The sequence below is a fragment of the Balaenoptera ricei genome, chromosome 16 (genome assembly GCF_028023285.1).
Source record: "Balaenoptera ricei isolate mBalRic1 chromosome 16, mBalRic1.hap2, whole genome shotgun sequence".
Taxonomy (NCBI): Eukaryota; Metazoa; Chordata; class Mammalia; order Artiodactyla; family Balaenopteridae; genus Balaenoptera; species Balaenoptera ricei.
In genome coordinates, this window is record NC_082654.1 from 30,450,100 (window position 1) to 30,476,069 (window position 25,970).

General features: G+C 35.6%; 1 protein-coding gene across 1 annotated transcript in view; it reads right to left on the reverse strand.

Annotated features, from left to right (window-relative positions):
• The window catches only part of R3HCC1L (R3H domain and coiled-coil containing 1 like), a 92,104-nt gene that overhangs the window by 36,133 nt on the left and 30,001 nt on the right, over positions 1 to 25,970 (reverse strand). The gene's annotated exons all lie outside the window — the stretch shown is intronic.

The window sequence follows — 25,970 nt, forward strand, 5'->3', positions numbered from 1 at the left end:
GTAAATTCCAAAATAACTCATGAGCCCATGAATTTTATCCATATAGCCTCTTTCCTCTACCTTCCAAGTCCTCTCTACTTTTTTTTAACAAGTAGCCTTGTCTTCAGCTGAATTAAAACAGATGAGAAAAGTGATTACAGGCTATCAGGTGCTCATAAAACACAACCATCTTAGGAGCTCAAAATTTACACTGAAGAATACATTCAAGGAGAACCCCTAAAAGCACATTTGTTCAACATAAATATATATACATAAATATGATTTTAAGAGTAACATATGAATGAGAGTAACTTGAATGTGGGCTAGAAAATGAGACAACTAATCATGGACTGCTTTCTAGAAGATGCTGCTTGTGAACTATGATTTTTAGGAAAGAAACAGGTAGTGGGAAAGAGAAAGTCATCATTATATTAACACTATTTAATCAAGTGACCTACTATAAATTTTTCTTCCTTCTAGTAGCAATAAAATGGGTCTGGGTAGGATAAAGGAGGGTGAAGGCCAAGGAATGTGAGGGGACAACCCACCGGTAACTCCCTGACAACCTCTACCGTGGTTGGTCGATGGAATTTCACAAGGAGAAAAAATTTAACAAAGGTTAAATAAAACTTTATTTACTATCTACAAAATACAAGGAAATGTACTAGACAATTTCATACTGAGTTATTCTTTTCATCTTCAAAATAATACTGTGAAGTATATACTAGTTTGCCCAGAGCAAAGAGAATAAGAAGGTCCTACACATAGCAAAGAAACACCCATATACACTCAGAAGCACCCACTGTTAATATTTCACCACATACCTTTCAAAGGAAAAAGACAGTAAGAGGGAAAGGCTAACAAATCCTGTCCACTCTATTACAGATCCCTAAAATTTCACCTGATCAGAATACTTCCTCAGTGAAGAAGCTCCACTTTCATGGCCAGGCTATTTTCTTTTCAGCGCAGGGATATACCATGGCCCTGATCATCAAGTGTCTCCAGTGATCCACCTGTCCCTTTTCTCTTTTGATGTCTTAATTATTATCTAGCTCATCATTCTGCATGGATTTTCTATCTTTCCATTTGTGGAAGAAGATGACTTCAACATTTAGCCACGCCAAATCTTTTTAAAACATCTATTTTTCAAAAATAGAAGTACTAAAGTATATTTTTCATTGGAGGGGATGCCATAGACACAGTGTATCTTGATCTCAGGTAGCAAAACATCTGACAAAATATATCATGATGAACTGTTAAGATGGTAAAATATGGGCTACTAAGAACTGGTAGGTGGACTCACAATAAAAAGTAATGATAATGGGTAGAAGCAAATTTAGAGAGCGTTATGTAATGGAGAACTATGTCCCCATTGACCTTTAAAATTCAACATTTTAAACCATAATTTGGATGCAAACAATGAACACTGAGTATTTATCAAATGTGAACCGACACAAAATCGACAGGATTAATAAATAACAAAAATGATAAAATTACAATTTAATATCATTTCTATAATCTGAAATGCTGTGCTGAAAGCAATATGAAGACTAAGAATGAATAAATACAAAGACCTGCTTTGGGTTAATAAAAAAAAAATCAAGCAACACAGAATAAAATGTATAATTTGCACAGAAAAAAAAAAAAGATCTGAAGGCTTTTACTTCATCTACAAAGTCAATAAAAGCCAAAAGATAGTGATGTGGATGTTTAGAAAGGCAACAGTCTTAGATTACAAAGTCTAGAAAATATACAACACAAGGTATGGTTAAAGGAACTAAAGGTATACTCCTTGCCCAAAAAGGTCTAAATGGAAACATCCCAGCTACCTTTATACCTGAAGATTGGTTGCTCTACAGGATTGGTTGCTTCCATATTTCTTCAGAAGTCAGTTACCAGAACCAACTGGTAGAAATTAAAAGAAAACAAAGTTTACCTCAATATAAAAAAGAACTCTACTTTTAGAGTTCTCCAACGCCATTATCAGGCATTCTGTCTCTAGAATAATTTAAATACAATCTAGACGATGGACTAATACTAGAGAAAGAATTCCTATCTGTATGGCAGATTGGTCTGGATTAATTTTAAGTGTTCTTCAAACTCTAAATTATGATTCTATTTGTCATACACAACAGACATATATCAAAGGCTTCAAATTTAAAATTACTTTGTGCTACAGCAAATGGCTTTTAAAACTCAACCTTCTTTTTTTCTTAGTTAATGTCTACACATCATCATGGTTATTTCAAAAGCTGAATAACAGTATAATAAATTTATAATATTATCTATTTCTTACCAAAGTACTGAATTCAATTATACCCTGTCCAGCACTGTGCTGGTAAATGTTTAGCAACTGGCTTTCCAAGTGTAGTTTGGAGTATTATTTTCATTTACATCAATGATGTCACCAATGTGAGTGATGTGACTTCTTTGTGGAAGTGGATAATCATTTTTGAATGAAAGAATATATTCTCAATTTTTTGAGCTATGCACAATAAATAGCTAAAGACATAGCACTTTTGTAAGTCAGCATTATTAGCATTTCTCCATCACTTTAAGTCTAGAAAATCAATAAGCAATAAATCAAACCCTGATTTATGGCATTTGCTGATCTCTGTGATGTAAATATTCCTACCGTGGCTAATTTCAAGCTACCAACGTGGTGTTATCAATGAACCTGGAGTTGGGAAAAGGACACACAGTAGCCCACCATGACACAGTATTTCAACCATAAAGGTACACTATACATAAATAACTTCAAGAGCACAGATCATAGTAAAATGAAATAATTAGGAAGTGATGAATTTTAAATATTTATTAACTTTTTATAAATGTCACTTATTTAATAATGAGCTATAATTTAATTTTTAATAAGGATATGTTTAATAATCAGTTTGAAAAATTCCTAAACAGTTAGCTCTTACACCAGTAGAAGATGCTCCAATACACCACCACCGGCTGTTTTGTTAAAATCAGTATCCAAAAAGATCTACACACTGCATTGGTCTTTCATAGGTGCCTGTCACACTGGCTTTGTTTTTGTTTTCCTATCCTGCCATTCATTTGTTAAAGAAACTGGGTTATATGTCCTTTAGAATTTCCCACATTCTCAAGTTTGCTCATTGTACTCTTTAGCATTAATAAGTTTTTATATATAATCTCTGTGCTTCCTAAAAAGTAGTGGTTGATCTAGAGTCTTGATAGAATTGGGGTTTAATTTTTTTATAGCAAGAATATGTCATATATGGTGCTATGAACTTCCTACTGCATCACATCAGATAGCAATAATGTCTGATTATCTCCTTTTTGTAATAATACACATTGATCAGTGGGTTCAGGTACTGTCCATCAGCCTGAACCGTCCACTATAAAGTTCCCTCTCAGTCTTTTACCCAATGGTTTTAGTAGCTTTAGAGGAATACTGCCAAGATATACTATTTCATCAGGGTTTGCAAAATGATGACATTCTAATTCTGGCATTCATTGTGCATTTGTTAGCTGGAATTCTTTTACAGTGAACTTTCCCTCATCAACTATTCTGTGATTCTGAGGCACATTTTATATAGATAAGACAGAATATTTGATTATTTATTTATCAGTTTCTGAATGAATTGGTTCCATGACCAACATTTTTTTGTTGTTGTTGATTTTAACAAAACAAAAAACCTCACAGATTTTCACTTATTTTGTTTCAATCCAGTGCAATAATTATTCTTCTTGAAGCTCAAACTACCTTTGGCCATAGGCAGCCCCTTCAAGGTCCTTTTTACACAAGCCCAAGTTATCCTTGATAGTTCCTTGCTTTGTAGTATGACAGCTTGTCATACTAGACCAGAGCTGGAATCAGCCGCTTTTTTCAAGAAGCCCTAGTTCACTTTAGTGAAAAATAGTATTTTAACACGGGCACTATAGGAATTCACTGCTTCTTCGTTAGTCACTGTGTCTAAGCCTTTTCAGATCTCATAGTCAATCTCACATTGATTTTTGCAATGAAATGATAATGAAAATACATATTTCCATGCTTTTTTCATCTCATAAGTTATTTAGAAGTGTCTGCCAAATGTATATATATTTTTTTAAATTACTTTTAAATTGATTTCCAACTTAATTACACTGTGGTATAAATGAGATCAAGTCTTCAAAATGTGTTGATTTTGTTTCATGGTCTAGTAAATGGTCAATTTTGGTAACTGTTTCATCTGTGCCTAAAAATAATGTATAAGAGCTAAATTTTGGGGTTCTGTGTATGTGTATTCATAAAATCAAGTTTATTAAAGTATTGTTCAAATCATACTACTTACTGTCTGTGCTTAATCACTGAGGAGTATGGATAAAATACCCACTGTGTTTGTGGATTTATTGATTTCTCTAAGTTTGTATATTAATTTTTATATAATTTGTCAAAGTAATGTTATCAGATATTTATATTTAGGATTGTTCTATCTTCCTGGTAAATTGTTACTTTTGCCATTATGAAGTGATCCCTTCTACTGGTGACCCTAAAGGGGATCCCTTCTATTGGTGGGGGAAGGGGGGGACAAACCAAAAGTCTATTCTGTCTGAAAGTAATATAGCTATAGCAACTATATTACTTAGTTAGGTATCTCTTCTTATCCTTTTACTTTCAGACTTTCTGTGTCATCATGTTTCAGGTGTCTCTTGCAAACAGTATACAATCGAATTATGAATTCTTTAATGTCTGTCAAATTGTCAATCAAATTTGACATTCTGTCAATGTCAAACTGTCAAATTTAGTCAATTAACATTATTGTGATTATAGATACATCTGGAAGTATTTCTACCTTTTTATTTTGTGCTTCCTTTCCATTTATCCTACTCTTTGTAGTTTTCTTCTTTTCCTGCTTTCTTCCAGGTTGATGGAGTTCTTCTTCTACTGCTCAGAAAGCTCTATACTATATTCCTAGTCTGTTCTTTATCATTTTATCAATTAACTTGAGTACTTGTCTAAATATCTCAAGTTGATCATTATTTGTATCTGTCTCCTAGACAACTGTACAATGATTTTATTTTACAATCCCTTCATACATACTCTTAGTTTTTGTCTGAAAATATCTTTACATTGCTCCCATTCTTTAATGGATTTTGACTTCTACTGTTACTGTTAAGAAATCTGTTGTCAGTTTGTCACTAATTTGTAAGTGATCTCTCTTTCCTCTCTGATGATTCTCAAGATAGTCTGTTTGGTGTTCTCAAGTGTCTACTATGTGTTTTAGTTTGTGTTTAGTATTATTTTTCTACTGGGATAACTATGCTTTTGAATTTTACCAGTTCTATTTATTCAGGGCAGTATCTTCAGATCCATCTTCTAAATCACTAGTTTTCTCTTCACATTTGTCTATTTTGCATTCTATCCTATCCAATCAGTTTTTTTTTTTTATTTTAACGACTAAAGTTTTATTATAGAAGTCCTATTTATCCTCCACCCTGCCTCTGATCTCCCTGGCCTTATGTTTTTAACAGTTTTGTCGTTCTTCTTCTATTTGTTTTCTTCTTTTATCTTTAATCATGTTTAACATTTCTATTTTATTATTTAATGTTCATTATTATAAATGTGGCATTTACTTTTAAATTAGTTTTATAATTAGTTTTAATTATTTAATATTAAATATTTATTATTCAATAGTTCTACTTTGTGAAGTTCCTGAGGATTTAACTCTGCTGTCTCTTTTGTCTCTGACTTTTACTTAAAGCACTGTCTTCTTTTGTTGGTGGTGGCGGTGCTGTAACTTTGGGTAGTGAGTTCAACATCTGTGCGCCTTTATCAGTGGGAATTCCATACAGCCAGACTATAAGTATTCCTCTATACAGTGATTCTTCATTAATGTGAATTTTTAAGTTTGAAGTTTTCTGAAGGATGCAGTAAATATAAATATGAAACACAAACCCAGATGAGAGTAAAACAGTAGCTATACAATCTCAGGAAACGTTCCCCCCTCACTCAGAACCCAGGTGAAAACAGACAAGCATCCTTATTTTCTTTCTGTAACTCTGAATAATTTTTTTTCCCTAGTCTACTCTTTGAGTGAGGGTATAATACTTTGAGATTTAAGGCTTTAAGTGGTGAACTCAGTTCCAACTCATCTCTCTCAGGCCCAATGCCTCCACTCTTATTTCCCACAGGGCTATTAAAATCCAAGCCTCTTAGTTACCAAGAACGTCAACATTAGTAAAATAAAAAATAAATAAAAACTGTAAAGAAAATCGAAATAGGGGAACTTTCTTAAAATTACAGCCCATCCACATAATGGGTTGATATCCAAAACATAATACTAACTGAAACCAGAAAATTACAATCCAATTCATTTTTTTTGTTTGGTTTTTTTTTTTGCACAGAAGTGTACAATCAAGTATAGGCTATGGTTCCCAGCCCAACGTTTGACTAGCCCTTATATCAGACAAATTACTTAATTTCATTGTGGCAAAAGTTACCACTTCAAGCCTTAGTTTAAATCAAAGTATAAAATGAGACCTATTTCATAGACACATTGAACAGATTAATTAAACGATGCATACATAGAAACTTGCCAGTCATGTTAAAAGTCTCAATAAAAGTTAGCTATTATTTAAATAGGCAGTTGAGTTCCTTAAGTTACAAGTTTACACAAGGAATCAAAAGTCCTTATAATACAATAATATTCAAAATGTGCCTTGATCACATATAAAATCCATTTCTACTTGACACTAACATCTACTGGAACTATGTATCCTGGCTTTGCCCATCAATCTCTCACTAATAGTCTAATGTTGTAAGCATCCAATAATACAAAGTAAACACAATGCAATTCAACTGTAAAGTGAAAATACAAATATTGAAAAGAATGCAAGATTTCATGAAGTCTATAAAAATACTGAAGGAAGTACTCATCTCAGAGCAAAACCCTTGGGGAATGAAGATCTGGCAGAATCAAACCAGTGAACAACTGAAGAAGGGAAAATCTAACAAGGATGATGACAGGACAGGAATCAAGAAAGGAAATGTCAAAGAAAGGCTAAAGAAAAATCTCTTGAGAAACTGTTAAAGCTCTCCACAGTTTTGGTAAAACTGAAGCTCTTGTCTAATCTATATGATAAATACTAAGAAAATCAAAGTAAAGGATGCTATCAGACTATCACACAATTTTAGTGAAAAAAAATTATACCAAGAAAGTACTTATATCATTCTTTGTTAATTCTAAGAATTAGCACAACTGTAATTACAACCTAAATTTTATTAAATATGTGGTAAAATAAACATTTTCATGTCAGAAAATTGTCCCTAACAGGTTTTTTTTCATTAATAACTATGAAACTTTAGTCTCCATTTTAAATAGGTCCACTTTAAGACATATTTTCGAAGTACCAATTTTCTCATTTAACTAAGTTTTCTCATAAATATATATTCCTAAGGGGAGAAAGGCTATCATCTAAACTGTTAACAGTGGTTACATCTGGGAGAGCAGAAAATGAGAGAGGGAAAAGAATTAAGAATTACTATCTTTTTATACATTTACCTCAGTTTGCTTGAATTTGTTACAATAAATGTAGTTATTTTTGTAATTAAAAACAAAATCACTAAAATTTAAAGATATGTTATTGCTTTAGTATAAGAGGCCATTACCATAAATTGGTGTAGGAGAAAGCAAAGGCAAGGAAAACTGACAAACAGATCTTTATTGGACAAAATTACTATAAGTAGGAAAATGATGAATGGAGAAAAGGGCAACTCTTTAATATACTTCATAGGATAATAAAACAAACAGCACAGAAATTACTTGACGTTGGAAAGATAATCTCACAAATGTTGCAGAATGCCGAGCAACCTCTACTTTTTGGTCTAAGAATAATCTAGAACTACATTGTCCAATACACTAGCCACTATCCACATGCAGTTACTGAGCACTTGAAAAGTGGCCAGTCTAAATTAAGATGTGCTGTGCTTGTAAAATATGTCTGGATTTCAATGACTTGGTATAGAAAATAAAAAGTAAAATGCCTCATTAATATTCTTAAATTGATTATATGTTTAATAATACTATTTTGGATATAATGGATTAAATAAAACACATTAAAAGTAATTCCATCTGTTTATTTTTATATTTTTAATATGGCTACTAGAGAATTTAAAATTACATATGTGGCTCATATTTGTGGCCTGTGTTATATTTCTAACGGAACAGCACTAGTCTAAGATCTTGCCATGTCCTTAATGCCACAAGAACACAGTCTGGCTTTTCCTCTTGTGTCTTGCCTGTTTCAGATTTTTTCACTTTCAGCAAAAAGGGAATGTACCAAACCAAGGAATCAACTAAAACATGAATGCATAGATAAGCTTATCTTGGCACAAACAATTTAATTTTCCCAAATTTCATAATGATAAAAAAAATAAAGCATCAAAAGAAGTAAAGTCTACTTATATTTCATAAATCAGAAAATAAGACTGATTGGACAACATTCCCATGTGGTGAAATCTACCCTCAACAAATTTAGGAGCATTTTTTCATATATGTTTAAAACTGTGCAGGGCCTTAGATTTAGAATCATTTAACAACTGCCTTTGTTTTACTAGACTATCAAGAGCATTCTTATTCTCACTGGTCTACTTAGAAGCGGGCAAAACTAAGAAATGCCAACATCCTTCAGTTCAGTAGTGTATATGTGCATCTGTAAAGGAATAAAAGTATCCTAAAAGCAGATTTAGTACGTTTATAATTAAACATAATATACAAAATATATTAAGTGACATAAGTAAACCAATAGATTTCTGAGCACTAAAATATAATTATACACTTTTAACTTCAGGCATCCCTTCAGAAAGATTCACTGTCCTTCCCCCGCTAATTTCATAGTCTGGTGAATGGTATCACTATCAACCCAGTAGTTCAAGCCAGAAACCTGGAAGTCATTATCTATGACATTTCAATCAATTAACAAGCCCTGTTCATTCTACTTCTATACTGCTTCCCGTGCTTTTCTAAAATACAAGTCAGATTTGGTCATTTCCTTGTTCAAAACTCTTCAGTGGCTCTTTATCACGTACATAAAGTATCTCACATAGCAGATTTGGCCCTACATGATCTAGCTCCATTGCCACCCTAAAACTGCCTAGCTGCCCAGTCTCATCTCCAGCCGCTCCTAATATCAGACTTTAGAGTCCATCAATTCCAACTCCTGATAGTACTAGAAACATGCCCAGCTGCCTTCTCACACCTCTGTGATTTAAGACACGTTATTTTCTCAGTCAGATGTCTGCCTGATACTCTCCTACCTGCCCTTCAAATCTCACCTTAAAGGTTACCTCCTCTAATTTCATCACTGACTCCCTGATATACTACAGTCCTACCCATAAGTTCCCACTACATATCATTACAAATACCTTCATTAAAACAATTATCATATTGTTTTACAGGTATGTGTTTGCATGTCTGGCTCTCTTCTAAACAGTAAGTTCCTTCAGTGTAGGGTTAGTGTCTTTTTGTCTCATAGCACTGCATTTGGCACTAAATAAATACTATCTGTTAATACATGGCAAGTGAGACTTCTCAATAGGTGATGCTCTCCCAACCCCTAGTTGAGATTTGGGGTCCCATTCACTCCACAAACATTTATTGAATACCTAGTATGTGCTAAGTCCCCTCTTAGACACTGGGAACACAGCAATGAACAAAACAAAGTCTGGCCTCACGGAGCTTACACTGTAATGGTGGAGATAAAAAATAAGCATTTAAATATATATTATAATGTTTGACAGTGGTAAATGTGATGGAGTAAAATGAAGGAGGGACAAGAACACAGAGTGATGGGGTGTGTGGCTATTCTAGAAGGGAAGACCATATGGAAAAGTGGGGAAGACCACTCTGAGGATTTAATACCTGAGTTTATACTTGAGTTGAATCAGTGAGTCACAGAAATTATCTGGAAAAGAGAATTCCAGGAAAAAAAGAAGAGCAAGTACAAAAGCTATGAGGCAGGCCAAGCTTGAAATGTTCCAGGAATAACAGGAAACAAGTGCGGTAACAGAGTAAAAAGGGGCACCAAAGTTGGTAAGACAGCTAAGGGCCAGAACAAATAGGGACCTGCAGGCCAAGACAAGGTCTTTGGATTTTATTTTGAATGTGTGGGGAAATCACTGGAAGGTTTCACCAAGAGAATGACATGATCTCACTTAAACTTTGCTAAAGATCATTCTAGCAAAAATGTGAGGAATTGACAATAACGGATAAGAACTGAGGAGGAAAATCTGGAAGTCTAACAATAGACATGCAGCAAGTCCAGAGTAGTAACAGAGGAGGTCACAAGAAAAGGTTGGATTAATGATATATTCTGAAGGCAAAGCTAACAAAAACTTGGTGGTATGGTTCTATGGGATGTAACGGGAAGAGAGGAGTCACTTTGAGAGTTTTGGTCTGATCAACCTGGGTGATGACGGTTAAATTTACTAAGATAGGGAAGACTGGGGAAGGAAATAAGAAAAGAGGAATCAAGAGTTGTGATTTGGACACTTTAAATTTGAATGCCTGTTGGACATTGTACGGTTGTTAAGGAAGCAACTGGAAATATAAGTCTGAAGCTCAGGGGAGGTGTAAGAATTGGAGATAAAAATTTGGAAGTCATCACCATAAAGATTCAAGCCAAGAACAGAAATAAAACTACCCAGGGAGTGACAGAGAGAAAAGGCCGGGGGAACTGAGTCATGGGGGAACTACAACTCTAGAGGTCAGGAAGAGGAGATGCAGCCAAGCACAGGAGATGGAGGAAGAAAATAGGAAGAAAACAGAAGCATGTAGTATCCCAGAGACCAAATGAAGGAAATTTCTTTAAAAGGCAAGAGTAATCATTTGCATTAAATGTTGAAAAGTCAAGTAGTAAGAACTGAGAATTTTCTACTGGATTTGACAGGATAGAGGTTGTTGGTGACATTGGAATAGTTTCAGTGGAGTTGGGGAGATAAATACCTCACTGGAATGAGGTAAGGAAGAATGATCCAATAGGAAGGGAGAAACTGATGATGAAAATAGGAGATGGGGAGTTTAACTATAATAAAGGCATATTTACAATAATTTTTAAATCCTGTAACAAAAAGTTAGCAATTATAAGATTAGAAATTCTATCAATAACAGCTTTGTCATATTATTAGAAACACAAGGGGAGTATTAAATAGAATATGATACTCTGAATTGCTCAAATATTTACCTCAGGACAGTTAAGGTACTTTGAGCCTCAGCATTTCATATATAAATTAAGCTTACATACTCAACATCTTTCTTTAAAGTTATTTTTGCCTTAGCAAATTTCAGGATTTATTAAAGCCTATTGAAAATCAGTCCTTCAGTCATTTGAATTCAGTCTAAGAAACACAAACAAATGAATTTTGCTTCTTTAGCAATGGCCACTATACACATACATACGTTTTTGGAGTATGGATAATCTTGTGAATGTAGCAGTAAATATTCATTTACAAACTTTTAGAGAGTGTTCAGTGTTCTGCTGACAAAACTAGATTACAAAGTTCTTTTACTTGGCCACTGTGGCCTGAAGTCTCCAGGTAGGAAAAAATGGCATTTCTTTAAATAGGCCACCCTTTCTTAAAGGATAATAGATGGCTCAAAGGTCTATAAAAGAGGGGAAATCTAGTTTTAAAAAAAAATTTAATGAAGTGTAAAGCTAACCAAAAAAAGTGATTTTTTTCCCTTAATACAAAAGCATCATGCAGTAAACCTAAAAATAAATTTTTAAAAATCTGTGTTCTCACTTTACAGAGATAAGCACTATAAACATCTTGCTATATATGCTTCTGGATCTTTTTATATTTTTTAAAAAGCTTTGTGAATGAAACTGATCGGCTATGAGCACAGATTCCTGTATAGAAAGACTTTCTAAGCCAGTTTTTTCAAACTTTTATCTGCACTCCAGTTAAAAACATTTCACATCATGACACAGTACACACAGATTCACGTACTTATATGCGACTGAAAAAAGTTTCATAAAATACATATTTACCCTTACTATTCGCACTGCTCTTATTTTTTTAATGTTTATTTATTTATTTATTTGTTTTCTTATTAGTCATCCGTTTTATATACATCAGTGTATACATGTCAATCCCAATCGCCCAATTCAGCACACCACAACCCCTACCCCCTGCCGCTTTCCCCCCTGGGTATCCATACGTTTGTTCTCTACATCTGTGTCTCAATTTCTGCTCTGCAAACCGGTTCATCTGTACCATTTCCTAGGTTCCACATATATGCGTTAATATATGATATTTGTTTTTCTCTTTCTGACTTAACTTCACTCTGTATGATACTCTCTAGATGCATCCACGTCTCTACAAATGACCCAATTTCATTCCTTTTTATGGCTGAGTAATATTCCATTGTATATATGTACCACATCTTCTTTAGCCATTCGTCTGTCGATGGGCATTTAGGTTGCTTCCATGACCTGGCTATTGTAAACAGTGCTGCAATGAACACTGGGGTGCATGTGTCCTTTTAAATTATTGTTTTCTCTGGGTATATGCCCAGCAGTGGGATTACTGGGTCATATGGTAATTCTATTTTTAGTTCTTTAAGGAACCTCCAGATTGTTCTCCATAGTGGCTGTATCAATTTACATTCCCACCAACAGTGCAAGAGGGTTCCCTTTTCTCCACACCCTCTCCAGCATTTGTTGTTTGTAGATTTTCTGATGATGTCCATTCTAACTGGTGTGAGGTGATACCTCATTGTAGTTTTGGTTTGCATTTCTCTAATAATTAGTGAAGTTGAGCAGTTTTTCATGTGCTTCTTGGCCATCTGGATGTCTTTGGAGAAATGTCTTCTTCGGAGAAATGTCTATTTAGGTCTTCGGCCCATTTTTGGATTGGGTTGTTTGTTTTTTTAATATTGAGCTGCATGAGCTGTTTATATATTTTGGAGATTAATCCTTTGTCCGATGACTCATTTGCAAATATTCTCTCCCATTCTGAGGGTTGTCTTTTCGTCTTGTTTATGGTTTCCTTTGCTGTGCAAAAGCTTTGAAGTTTCATTAGGTCCCATTTGCTTATTTTTGTTTTTATTTCCATTACTCTAGGAGGTGGGTCAAAAAAGATCTTGCTGTAATTTATGTCAAAGAGTGTTCTTCCTATGTTTTCCTCTAAGAGTTTTATAGTGCCCAGTCTTACATTTAGGTCTCTAATCCATTTTGAGTTTATTTTTGTGTATGGTATTAGGGAGTGCTCTAATTTCATTCTTTTACATGTAGCTGTCCAGTTTTCCCAGCACCACTTATTGAAGAGATATGTCTTTTCTCCACTGTATATCCTTGCCTCCTTTGTCATAGATTAGTTGACCATAGGTGCATGGGTTTATCTCTGGACTTTCTATCCTGTTCCATTGATCTATATTTCTGTTTTTGTGCCAGTACCATATTGTCTGGATTACTGTAGCTTTGTAGTATAGTCTGAAGTCAGGGAGTCTGATTCCTCCAGCTCTGATTTTTTCCCTCAAGACTGCTTTGGCTATTCAGGGTCTTTTGTGTCTCCATACAAATTTTAAGATTTTTTTGTTCTAGTTCTGTAAAAAATGCCATTGGTAATTTGATAGGGATTGCACTGAATCTGTAGATTGCTTTGGGTAGTATAGTCATTTTCACAATATTCATTCTTCCAATCCAAGAACATGGTATATCTCTCCATCTGTTGGTATCATCTTTAATTACTTTCATCAGTGTCTTATAGTTTTCTGCATACAGGTCTTTTGTCTCCCTAGGTAGGTTTATTCCTAGGTATTTCATTCTTTTTGTTGCAATGGTAAATGGGAGTGTTTCCTTAATTTCTCTTTCAGATTTTTCATCATTAGTGTATAGGAATGCAAGAGATTTCTCTGCATTAATATTGTATCCTGCAAGTTAACCAAATTAATTGATTGGCTCTAGTAGTTTTCTGGTGGCCTCTTTAGGATTCTCTATGTATAGTATCATGTCATCTGCAAACAGTGACAGTTTTACTTCTTCTTTTCCAATTTGTATTCCTTTTATTTCTTTTTCTTCCCTGATTGCCATGGCTAGGGCTTCCAAAACTATGTTGAATAACAGTGGTGAGAGTGGACATCCTTGTCTTGTTCCTGATCTCAGAGGAAATGCTTTCAGTTTTTCACCATTGAGACTGATGTTTGCTGTGGGTTTGTCGTATATGGCCTTTACTATGTTGAGGTAGGTTCCCTCTATGCCCACTTTATGGAGAGTTTTTATCATAAATGGGTGTTGAATTTTGTCAAAAGCTTTTTCTGCACCTACTGAGATGATCATATGGTTTTTCTTCTTCAATTTGTTAATATGGTGTATCACATTGATTGATTTGTGTATATTGAAGAATCCTTGCATCCCTGGGTTAAATCCCACTTGATCATGGTGTATGATCCTTTTACTGTGTTGTTGGACTCTGTTTGCTAGTATTCTGTTGAGGATTTTTGCATCTATATTCATCAGTGATACTGGTCTGTAATTTTCTTTGTTTGTAGTATCTTTGTCTGGTTTTGGTATCAGGGTGATGGTGGCCTCGTAGAATGAGTTTGGGAGTGTTCCTTCCTCTGCAATTTTTTGGAAGAGTTTGAGAAGGATGGGTGTTAGCTCTTCTCTAAATGTTTGATAGAATTCACCTGTGAAGCCATCTGGTCCTGGACTTCTGTTTGTTGGAAGATTTTTAATCACAGTTTCAATTTCATTACTTGTGATTGGTCTGTTCATGTTTTCTATTTCTTCCTGGTTCAGTCTTGGAAGGTTATACCTTTCTAAGAATTTGTCCATTTCTTCCAGGTTGTCCATTTTATTGGCATAGATTTGCTTGTAGTAGTCTCTTAGGATGCTTTGTATTTCTGCAGTGACTGTTGTAACTTCTCCTTTTTCATTTCTGGTTTTACTGATTTGAGCCCTCTCCCTCTTTTTCCTGATGAGTCTGGCTAATGGTTTATCAATTTTGTTTATCTTCTCAAAGAACCAGCTTTTAGTTTTATTAATCTTTGCTACTGTTTCTTTGTTTCTATTTCATTTTTCTGCTCCTCTGATCGTTATGATTTCTTTCCTTCTGCTAACTTTGGGTTTTGTTTGTTCTTCTTTCTCTAGTTCCTTTAGGTGTAAGGTTAGATTGTTTGAGATTTTTCTTGTTTCTTGAGGTAGGCTTGTAGAGCTATAAACTTCCCTCTTAGAACTGCTTTTGCTGCATCCCATAGGTTTTGGATCATCGTGCTTTCATTGTCATTTGTCTCTAGGTATTTTTTGATTTCCTCTTTGATTTCTTCAGTGATCTCTTCGTTATTTAGTAACGTATTGTTTAGCCTCCATGTGTTTGTGTTCTGTACGTTTTTTTCCCTGTAATTCATTTCTAATCTCATAGCATTGTGGTCAGAAAAGATGCTTGACATGATTTCAATTTTCTTAAATTTACTGAGGCTTGATTTGTGACCCAAGATGTGATCCATCCTGGAGAATGTTCCGTGCACACTTGAGAAGAAAGTGTAATCTGCTGTTTTTGGGTGGAATGGCCTATAAATATCAGTTAGATCTATCTGGTCTATTATGTCATTTACAGCTTGTATTTCCTTATTAATTTTCTGTTTGGATGATCTGTCCATTGGTGTAACTGAGGTGTTAAAGTCCCCCACTATTACTGTGTTACTGTCGATTTCCTCTTTTAGAGCTGTTAGCAGTTGCCTTATGTACTGAGGTGCTCCTATGTTGGGTGTATATATATTTATAATTGCTATATCTTCTTCTTGGATTTATCCCTTGATCATTACGTAGTGTCCTTCCTTGTCTCTTGTAACATTCTTTATTTTAAAGTCTATTTTATCGATATGAGTATTGCTACTCCAGCTTTCTTTTGATTTCCATTTGCATGGAATATCTTTTCCCATTCTCTCACTTTCAGTCTGTACGTGTCCCTAGGTCTGAAGTGGGTCTCTTGTAGACAGCATATATATGGGTCTTCTTTTTGTATCCATTCAGTGAGCCTGTGTCTTTCGGTTGGAGCATTTAATCCATTCATGTTTAAGGTAATTATCGATATGTATGTTCCTATGACCATTTTCTTAATTGTTTTGGGTTTGTTTTTGTAGGTCCTTTTCTTCTCTTGTGTTTCCCACTTAGAGAAGTTCCTTAAGCATTTGTTGTAGAGCTGGTTTGGTGGTGCTGAATTCTCTTAGCTTTTGTTTGTCTGTAAAGCTTTCGATTTCTCCATCGAATCTGAATAAGATCCTTGCTGGGTAGAGTAATCTTGGTTGTAGGTTCTTCCCTTTCATGCCACTCCCTTCTGGCTTGTAGAGTTTCTGCTGAGAAATCAGCTGTTAACTTACGGGAGTTCCCTTGTATGTTATTTGTCGTTTTTCCCTTGCTGCTTTCAATAATTTTTCTTTGTCCTTAATTTTTGCCAATTTGATTACTATGTGTCTCAGCATGTTTCTCCTTGGGTTTATCCTGTATGGGACCCTCTGCACTTCCTGGACTTGGGTGGCTATTTCCTTTCCCATGTTAGGGAAGTTTTCGACTATAATCTCTTCGAATATTTTCTTGGGTCCTTTCTCTCTCTCTTCTCCTTCTGGGACCCCTATAATGCGAATGTTGTTGCGTTTAATGTTGTCCCAGAGGTCTCTTAGGCTGTCTTCATTTCTTTTCATTCTTTTTTCTTTATTCTGTTCCACAGCAGTGAATTCCACCATTCTGTCTTCCAGGTCACTTATCCGTTCTTCTGCCTCAGTTATTCTATTGATTCCTTCTAGTGTAGTTTTCATTTCAGTTCTTGTATCGTTCATCTCTGTTTGTTTGTTCTTTAATTCTTCTAGGTCTTTGTTAAACATTTCTTGCATCTTCTTGATCTTTGCCTCCATTCTTTTTCCGAGGTCCTGGATCATCTTCACTATCGTTATTCTGAATTCTTTTTCTGGAATATTGCCTATCTCCATTACATTTAGTTGTTTTTCTGGGGTTTTGTCTTTTTCCTTCATCTGGTACATAGCCCTCTGCCTTTTCATCTTGTCTATCTTTCTGTGAATGTGGTTTCTGTTCCACAGGCTGCAGGACTGTAGTTCTTCTTGCTTCTGCTGTCTGCCCTCTGGTGGATGAGGCTATCTAAGAGGCTTGTGCAAGTTTCCTGATGGCAGGGACTCGTAGTGGGTAGAGCTGGCTGTTGCTCTGGTGGGCAGAGCTCAGTAAAACTTTAATCCGCTTCTCTGCTGATGGGTGGGGCTGGGTTCCCTCCCTGTTGGTCATTTAGCCTGAGGTGACCCAACACTGGAGCCTACCTGGGCTCTTTGGTGGGGCTAATGGCAGACTCTGGGAGGGCTCACGCCAAGGAGTACTTCCCAGAACTTCTGCTGCCAGTGTCCTTGTCCCTTGGTGAGAAACAGCTGCCCCCCACCTCTGCAGAAGACCCTCCAACACTAGCAAGTAGGTCTGGTTCAGTCTCCTATGGGGTCACTGCTCCTTCCCCTGGGTCCCGATAGGAGACTACTACTTTGTGTGTGCCCTCCAAGAGTGGAGTCTCTGTTTCCCCTAGTTCTGCCAAAGTCCTGCAATCAAATCCCGCTAGCCTTCAAAGTCTGATTCTCTAGGAATTCCTCCTCCCATTGCCAGACCCCCAGGTTGGGAAGCCTGACGTGTGGCTCAGAACCTTCACTCCAGTGGGTGGATTTCTGTGGTATAAGTGTTCTCCAGTTTGTAAGTCACCCACCCAGCAGTTATGGGATTTGATTTTATTGTGATAGTGCCCCTCCTACCGTCTCATTGAGGCTTCTCCTTTGTCTTTGCATGTGGGGTATCTTTTTTGGTGAGTTCCAGTGTCTTCCTGTCAATGACTGTTCCCGCACTGCTCTTATTTTTTTAAATCTATTCCATTTCACTTTTTTAATTTAAAAATATTTAGATTCTTATAACTTAAAATCAATTTATTCACTAAGTTGTTTCACTTGATTGAAAAACTATTCTAAAACAGCATATTCAATGTCAGAAATTTTTACAGCAGGGATAGAAAACATGCTCTATTTCAACTGATTTGCAATTCTGGCTGTGGAGCAAGATAAAAAAAAAAGTAAAACATGAGTAAAAAATTAGCCGATTATATCACCTGACCAGAAGTCTTTAGTAAAATAATAAAATGAGGGATATACCCAATCTTTCCACGCTTTCAAGTTCCCTCACTCCCAGTGTCAAGCACATTTCTACAAACAAGAAACCAAGAAATGTCCTCCTCCCTTTGCAAAAGGGCTTCACTTAAAAAACAAAAAACAAAACCTGATCCAAACACAACAAAGAGACACTTGTGTGTGATATAATAACATGATAAATTATACTTGGACAGCAAAGAAATGGTTTCATATTTTAAAAACTATAAAATCTGTAAATGAACCAGAACTGATTCTGCTGTAGTTTTCTTAATGCATCCTTCCATAAATGCACTTGCACTAGTTAATACAATGACATATTTCGCACTTGAAAACACAAAATAATTTCTACATCCACTTGGAGGTTTATTCTTACTTCCATTCAAACCAGGTTTATAAAATATATGCTGTGATTTAAATTAACAGAATAAAGACAATAATGTGTGACATTAGTGAATTGAGGCCTTCTCTTTAATAACATACCTGGACTGAAGAGAAAAAAAGTTTTAAACCAGGTAGACATTCATTTAGAGGCCCTTACTCAAAGTTAAACAGATTCACTAATGGGAAGCAAATGAGGAGTCAAACAGCCCTATTCAAATTGCTAAACTGGCCACTTGTTGAGTGACACATCAAGGCCTTATTCATTGTGAAAGAATGTGTTCCCACCTCACAGACAACACAACTGTATTACGACCTCAGTTTACTATTTTTTAGCAGAGTACAGGATTTTTATTGTCTCTGTCTCTTCACCACCTGTCACTTCTTGCCACTCTAAGCATTTTTATTTCTTTGAATCTAACGGGTACTGTAAATTCCAGTGTGTTCAAATGATATACAAAGTAAGAATAAAAAGGCTTCTCAGTAAGGATCTGAGATGCTTCTTATTTGAGCAAAGTTTATGAACTTTAATATATGAACTTTATGATACTTATTTTGGCCACTTACCAAATCTTATGTAGCTTACTTGATGACATTTGAAATAGTTAACACCCTCACTGAAGCCTCCCAACAACCCTACAAAGTGAGATTACCAGTCCAATTCTACAGATGAGAAAATGAGGCATAGGATGTTAAATAATACGTCGAAGGCCAAGGACCTAGAAAGTGCCTGATTCTAATCTAGATAATATAACTCCAGCGTTTGTGCTCATAACTGCCTTATGGCAATATGAATACAACAGTGTTTAATGCCCTCCACTTTAATATCTTACAGTGCTCTGGGAAAGAAAAATATTAGGAATAACTGCATCAATTAGTTGATGTCTCGGAAATGAGAAACCTTACCCACCCTCCTTTCTCTTCAAAAGCTGCCCCAAAAGACATAATGGAGCCATGGAAGTGAAAAGCCAGAGGAACACCAGTGGGTCAACAAAACTGATCAGAAAGTTTTCAGGGGTCTAACCTTGTCTAGGATTACACTGTGCCTGTCCTATAGTGAATCCAAACCCAATACTGCCCATTGCCATTTGAAGACCTACTTGCCTAGGATGGTTTTGGACCGTTCCTTTTGAGATACAGCCCTAAATGATCTCTGAATGCCTGCTACATGTTGTGTATTTCAATAAATATTCTTTGAGAAAATATGGGTTAGGTATTTTCAACTCCCTACTGCCATACCAAACTGTTAGCTTGTCTGACTCCAATTGTACCTTGAACTCCTTGAAAGTAAGAAATGCCTTATCATTTTTAAATCCTCAATGCACAACACCATTCCTGGCACATGGATGTCATTCAATAAATGTTTGGTAAAAAAATGAGGATAAAAACAAATGTTCCTAACACAAAGTAATATCAACTCAGGTACTTCTCCTTAACCTGAGACTGTGAATAGATGAAAGGTATGTGTATTCTTGATCAAAGTTAAGAATTCTTTACCGTTGTGTATTTTTTTTTTATTTCAACTCATTAGCTATTTTCCTACTAATATAGACCCTTCTTAACTTGTATATGTGACACATGATATAAATATATTTACAGAAAGAGGCCTTATGTGCAAACTAATGGTGAGAGCAAAATCAAACTATAGCCAGATTAAAGGCCTGTCCCCTGTACCTGGTTCATTCTTGAAAACCACAATGTCCTGCCACCATTAAAGAAATGATGCTCTACATTTTTAAGTATTACCCATTTTTACAGGTAGATACAGAGACATATCCCAATCACAAGAAATACTGGAAAGCACTAAGACTATGAATATTTCTGAGATTATAAAAAATCTTATAGTATACTGGATTTTAAAAACTACAGAGTATTTGTCCTGCACTAAAGAAGTCAATGAGTGGAAGCACTGTGCCAAGTGCTCATATATTATCTCATTTAACCATCATAACAACTCCTTGAGGTATGTATAGTTATTATTATCATTTTACAGATAACGTAACTAAACCTCTAGGTCACACAACTAGCTAATAAGTGTAGGAGCCATAAGTGAAACCAAGTTTTGACTGCTTACAAGTATGCCTCCCATAGTATATCCTCAACAGAACAACTCTGAATTTTCTGAATCATAGATGCCTAACTTTAACACTGTGCTAACATACCATGGTTATTGTTAACTTCATCACTTTGAGAAGTAAAATTGTTTACCTTTATGAGCTCCACACATACCATCCCACCTTAACCACTGAAATGTTGAATCATAGGGGGGCTGTTTATCACTAACTTTCCCTTCTCTGAGAATTAGACTTTTCTCCTCCTATACCAGGAAAACACTGTTGGCACCCACCACACTGTTCTGTATAATACTTGCCACAGCTATTAGTGGTGCTGGTCACTACCTCAGATAACTCTGGAGTCTTAGAAGACTTGAACTCTCTAACACAGTTTCTAAAATATCCACCACTATAAATCCTGAGTAAAAACGTCTGGGAAAAACAAGGAAATTATGTGATTAAATACAGTAAGTTTCTCTCTGCATGGACCAGCTCTTTGAGAAGATCAATTGTATGCTATTTTTGTTCCAGAAGAACAAGAAAGCCAGTTTGCAGATTTTATTTGTTTATATGCCAACAGGCTAAACATCAAAACTGAAGGTATCAAACTGCTTCTGTTTTTCTCAACACTCAAAAACGACCAGGGAAGAGAATTTTATTTGTCATGACTTAGATATTATTTAGATATTGTTTCCTTTTCCCCTTTTCTGACTTACTTTCACCCAAAATCTCAATGAATGTGGAATCATGCATGGGCCATGAATGGTGGTATTTATTAAAGCAAACCAAGGATCTTTTCTTCTACTCTCCCTCTCAAAAGAGGAAGAAGATTTGGAGGTTCTGCAGAAACATATCAAGACTTACTGGATACACTTCAAGTCTTCCCTTGCCCTCACCCTCCACATTCAATCGACAAATTCCACTGATCTTCATACCTGATTATCTCTTTAATCTGTCTAGTTTTCCCTATCCTAACACTACCCCAGGGTAAACCAACACACACAAATGCCTAGATAGTATTAAAACTGGTCTCTCTGTTTAGCTTCCTGTCCACTCATTCCTCACCTTGCATCTAGAATGACTCTTTTAAAACAATTAGCCACTCAGACATCCCCCTCCCTAAAACCTTTCACTACCTTCCCATTATTCTTATGAGAAAATCAACTTTTTAAACATGGCTTACAAGATTCCTTCTAACCTAGCTCCAATCAATTTCTCTTATCTTTTGTCACTTTTGTCCTTATATGCTATAAGATCACATCAAACTTCTCTCAGATTCTTGAATTCTCCATGTTGTTTCTTTTGTGGATTTTTTTTTTCATCTTAGCTCCTACAGAGTCTCTTTCCTCTGCCTAGTCTACTCCCTTACAGCCTCCTAATCACCTTCACCTAACTAATTTCAATACAACCTGTAAGTCTCCATCATAGCCCTTTCTTTGAGAGCGTTACCTAATCACTCTAGATTAAAGTGGGTGCCTCTGCCATATACTTCTTCTATTTCAGCTCTTATATTTAATTGTAATTGCTTCTTTAATTACCTGGTCTTCCCCCACTGAACTATATGCTCATTAGAGGAGGGATTGTATCTTCATGCTTATCACTGTAACCCAACACTGGGCACATAGCATAGACTCATTTTTTTCTGAATGAATGAATGAACACATGAACAAAAATAATTTGGGGATAGAAACTGAAAGGGACAAATTTAAATGGTATTCTTATCAACAAAAATACCATATCAAAATCATCAAAATCACATCCTCAAGTAAGTAAGTGGGACTTCTGGATTCTGCCTAGGATGTAGAAAGCTGGAGAATGTCCTTCCCACCCTTAAAACAAACAAAATAAAACGTGGACAATGTGCAAAATCGCATATTTTTCTGAACTCATCAGATAAATTAACAAGCTGACTCTAAAATGGATATAGAGAGGCAAAGGAATTAGAATAGCCAAAACAATTTTGAAAAAAAGAACAAGGCTAGAAAATTCATACTACCTGGTTTCAAACCTACTGTGAAGTACAGTAATCAAGCCAATGTAGTATTGGAGAAAGGGTAGAAACATAGATCAATAGAATGGGTGGGGGCAGGAGAAGAGTCCAGAAATAGACACAAACATATATGATCAATTGATTTTCAACAAAGGTACAGAGGCAATTCAATGGAAAAAGGATAGTCTTTCCAATAAATGGTGCTGAGATAATTACAAATTCATACGCAGCAAAAACAAAAGGATAAATTTTATCCATACGGCACACCATATACAATAACTAGTTCAAAATGAATTATAGACCTAAATATAAAACCTAAAACTACAACACTACTAGAAGAAAATATAGGAGAAAAAACCTCTGTGACTCTGGGTTCAGCAAAGATTTCTTAAATACAACACAACAAGCATGTTTCATAACATTTAAAAAAATTAATCAATAAACTGGACTTCAGCGAAATTAAGACCTTCTGCTCTTCAAAGACACTGTTAAAAGAGAATGAAAAGACAAACCACAAATGGAGAGAAAATATTTGCAAACTGCATATCCGATAAAGAACTTTTATGCAGAATACATACTGAACTCTTAAAACCTGATATCCGAAAACAAACAACAATTTGAACACTACTTCACCAAAGAACATATAAAGACCAAAAAATGCTCAACATCATATATCAGTAGGGAAATACAATTCCATTTATATGACTTCTGGAAAAGTCAAAACTTTAAGGACAGAAAATGTATCTGTAGTTGCCAGAAGCTCAGGTTCAAGTAAGGGGTTGACTACAAAGGGGCACAAGGGAATTTTTTGGATCGATGAACTGTTCTGTATCTTAACTGTGTGGGAGTTATATGACTATGCTTTTGTCAAAATTCACAGACTGTACTCTAAGAAAAGTGAACTTTATATAAATTATATCTTAATTTTTTAAATGAAAAATATTCACATTCTCTAGAAATTCCTACCAAATCATAGCTGACCCCACTGGCTCTTTAATTTCTGATTCTTGCCTTTAAAATATACCTATTTTATACAGTGAGTAAGCAGTGCAGCCTCAATGATGTTATATTAGCATGACTAAAGATCAATTTCTCTCTTAGAATTTCAGGCTATAGTCTTTCCTAATTTAATTATGCAGTCATTATTTAAAACTTCCATTGTCTTCTCAACTTTGCATGAGTAAAGACTATAAAACTTGGTCTCCTTTGACTGTCAACTCTATTATTTACTCCATATATAACCAAAACACAATTCTATGCATTGCATTCAGGGAGATATATAAATCTGGATATTCTGATTCTGAACAACCTTAGAAAAGAAAGGAGTATTCTAAGATACTCTGGCAATTCCAAATGACATTGGCACATGAATATATAATAATTTTTTCTAAAACACCTTTTTTCATAATTCCTTGCTCAAAAACCTTAGTGACTCACTAGAGTCACTAAACTTAGCCGGCATTCAAGGTTCTCCATGATTTGGTGTCAATCTGCTGTTCCAATCATATTTCTACCACTCTCAGACACAAATCCTCCATTCTGTACCAAATGGCCTCATGATCTGTTCATTCCAAATTCTGAAATATTCTCTGTGAATTATCTCAGCTTAAACACTCCTAGTTACTATTCATTCAAAAGACTTATATCTTTATTTGAAGACACATTGATTTTACCCTTCTGTGAATTCATGTACATTCATTACCTATGGTATTCATTTGTCATTATAAACAACCTTATATTCCTGTTTTACTTATGAATGTCATTCTCATACTCTATCATAGTTTCTTGAGGGCAGATACTGTTTCTCAAATGCTTCCTGTATCCTCAGGAACACAAAAGGTACTCAACAAATATTTAGAGAAAAAAATTAATGTGGAAGTTAATTATAAATTAATTTTAAATCCCTTTAACTTCAGATTAATTTTAAATTAATTTAAAATACTTACACAACGTTCTGGAAAAGCTTACTTTATAGCTTGAGAAACTAAAGCTAGGGGCACTAGACTTTGCTCCCTGAGATCTGCTGCTATATCACATTCATCTTCGTATTTCCAGAGTTGAATACAATGTCTGACACGTGAAAAACGCTCAAATATTTAAATATTTAACTAAATTTCACTTTCTAAGGCCACAAAGTAGGAAATGGAACCCTGGAGTTCTATCCCAATCCTCCCAAGATTATATTAGTGCTTTGAAATGTTCTCTAATTTCTCATATTTCTTCAGATTCTCCCTGAACAGACTACAAACATCAAAAAGACAAAACTGTGCTTTCTCCCCTCTTTAAAGCACACAGAGCAATTATCACAGGACATGCACAGTAGGCAGGCAATATTTCCATCAGATTTCTTAAAAGTAACAGAAAGGCAGCTTATATATACTTCTCTGCCCCATGAAAAAACACACCAGTTACTACTCTTCTTACTAGGAAGATTTATTTTTCATCATCTTTAGCACAAATTCTAGAATGCTATCTGCCAGGTCCCATGCCCCAATAAATACGCATCCACAAGCAATTATGGAGATAGATAGCTTATGCAGAGGGGGCACTCTTTGGTCAGGTCCCAATGCTGGCCTGTGGTTAGGTGGAAGCGTAAGTGGGGGTGGGGGGGTGGGGGGTGGCCCTGTGATAAATCACTGCCCACTCTGCTTAGGGGTATTTATCACAGCCCGCTGTCAGGTAAATCACTGGAAAAACACCTCTTCGGTAATTAATGTGAAGTGACGGATGGACAGCCCCTGGGCCCATTAATCAGGAACATCAGCAGCCTACTGAGATTATGAACGTCAGGATGCATAAACTGCCGGTGGATCAATAGGCCCAGGAATTCATCCAAGGCTCTCATTTCCGAGGCATCTCCGGTACATTAGGCTCCCTTGACCCCTCCCCCAATCTAAAATGAAAAGCAAGGCTTCAGAACAAAGAGCAAGAGCTGAGGTCTAAAGTGACCACTGCAAGAAAACAGTCAAGGAACCTGGCCATGGCTAGGGAAGTCACCAGGACAGGTAACAAGGGCACAGAGCTATACTGACCAAGAGGCTCTCAGAAGTCTCAGTGCACTGGAAAAGCAGGAAGATAACAGTTAACATTCAATACTCAGAGCCTGATTATCCATTTTAGGGGTAATCCAGCTTCTTGCTTCTAATCTTTTACCCTTTTTCCTGTCCACATTTTCTTTTCTTTCATATTGGCACCACTAATACAGAGTAGAGAGAAATAAGCAATTCCTGCTCTCTAACAACCTAGGTAAAAATTTCAATTTTAGAGGAAAAAGAATCTGTACAAAATAAAATCATTGAATTATCCTTGAATTTAATTTAGCCTCATCCCTCATTACCATGACGAACTGGGAATTGCCAGCAGAAGTACCCATAGTGTTTACAATTGAGAAAAAGGTGGTCTTCCTGATTCATTAGCATTTACAAAGCCGCCTGC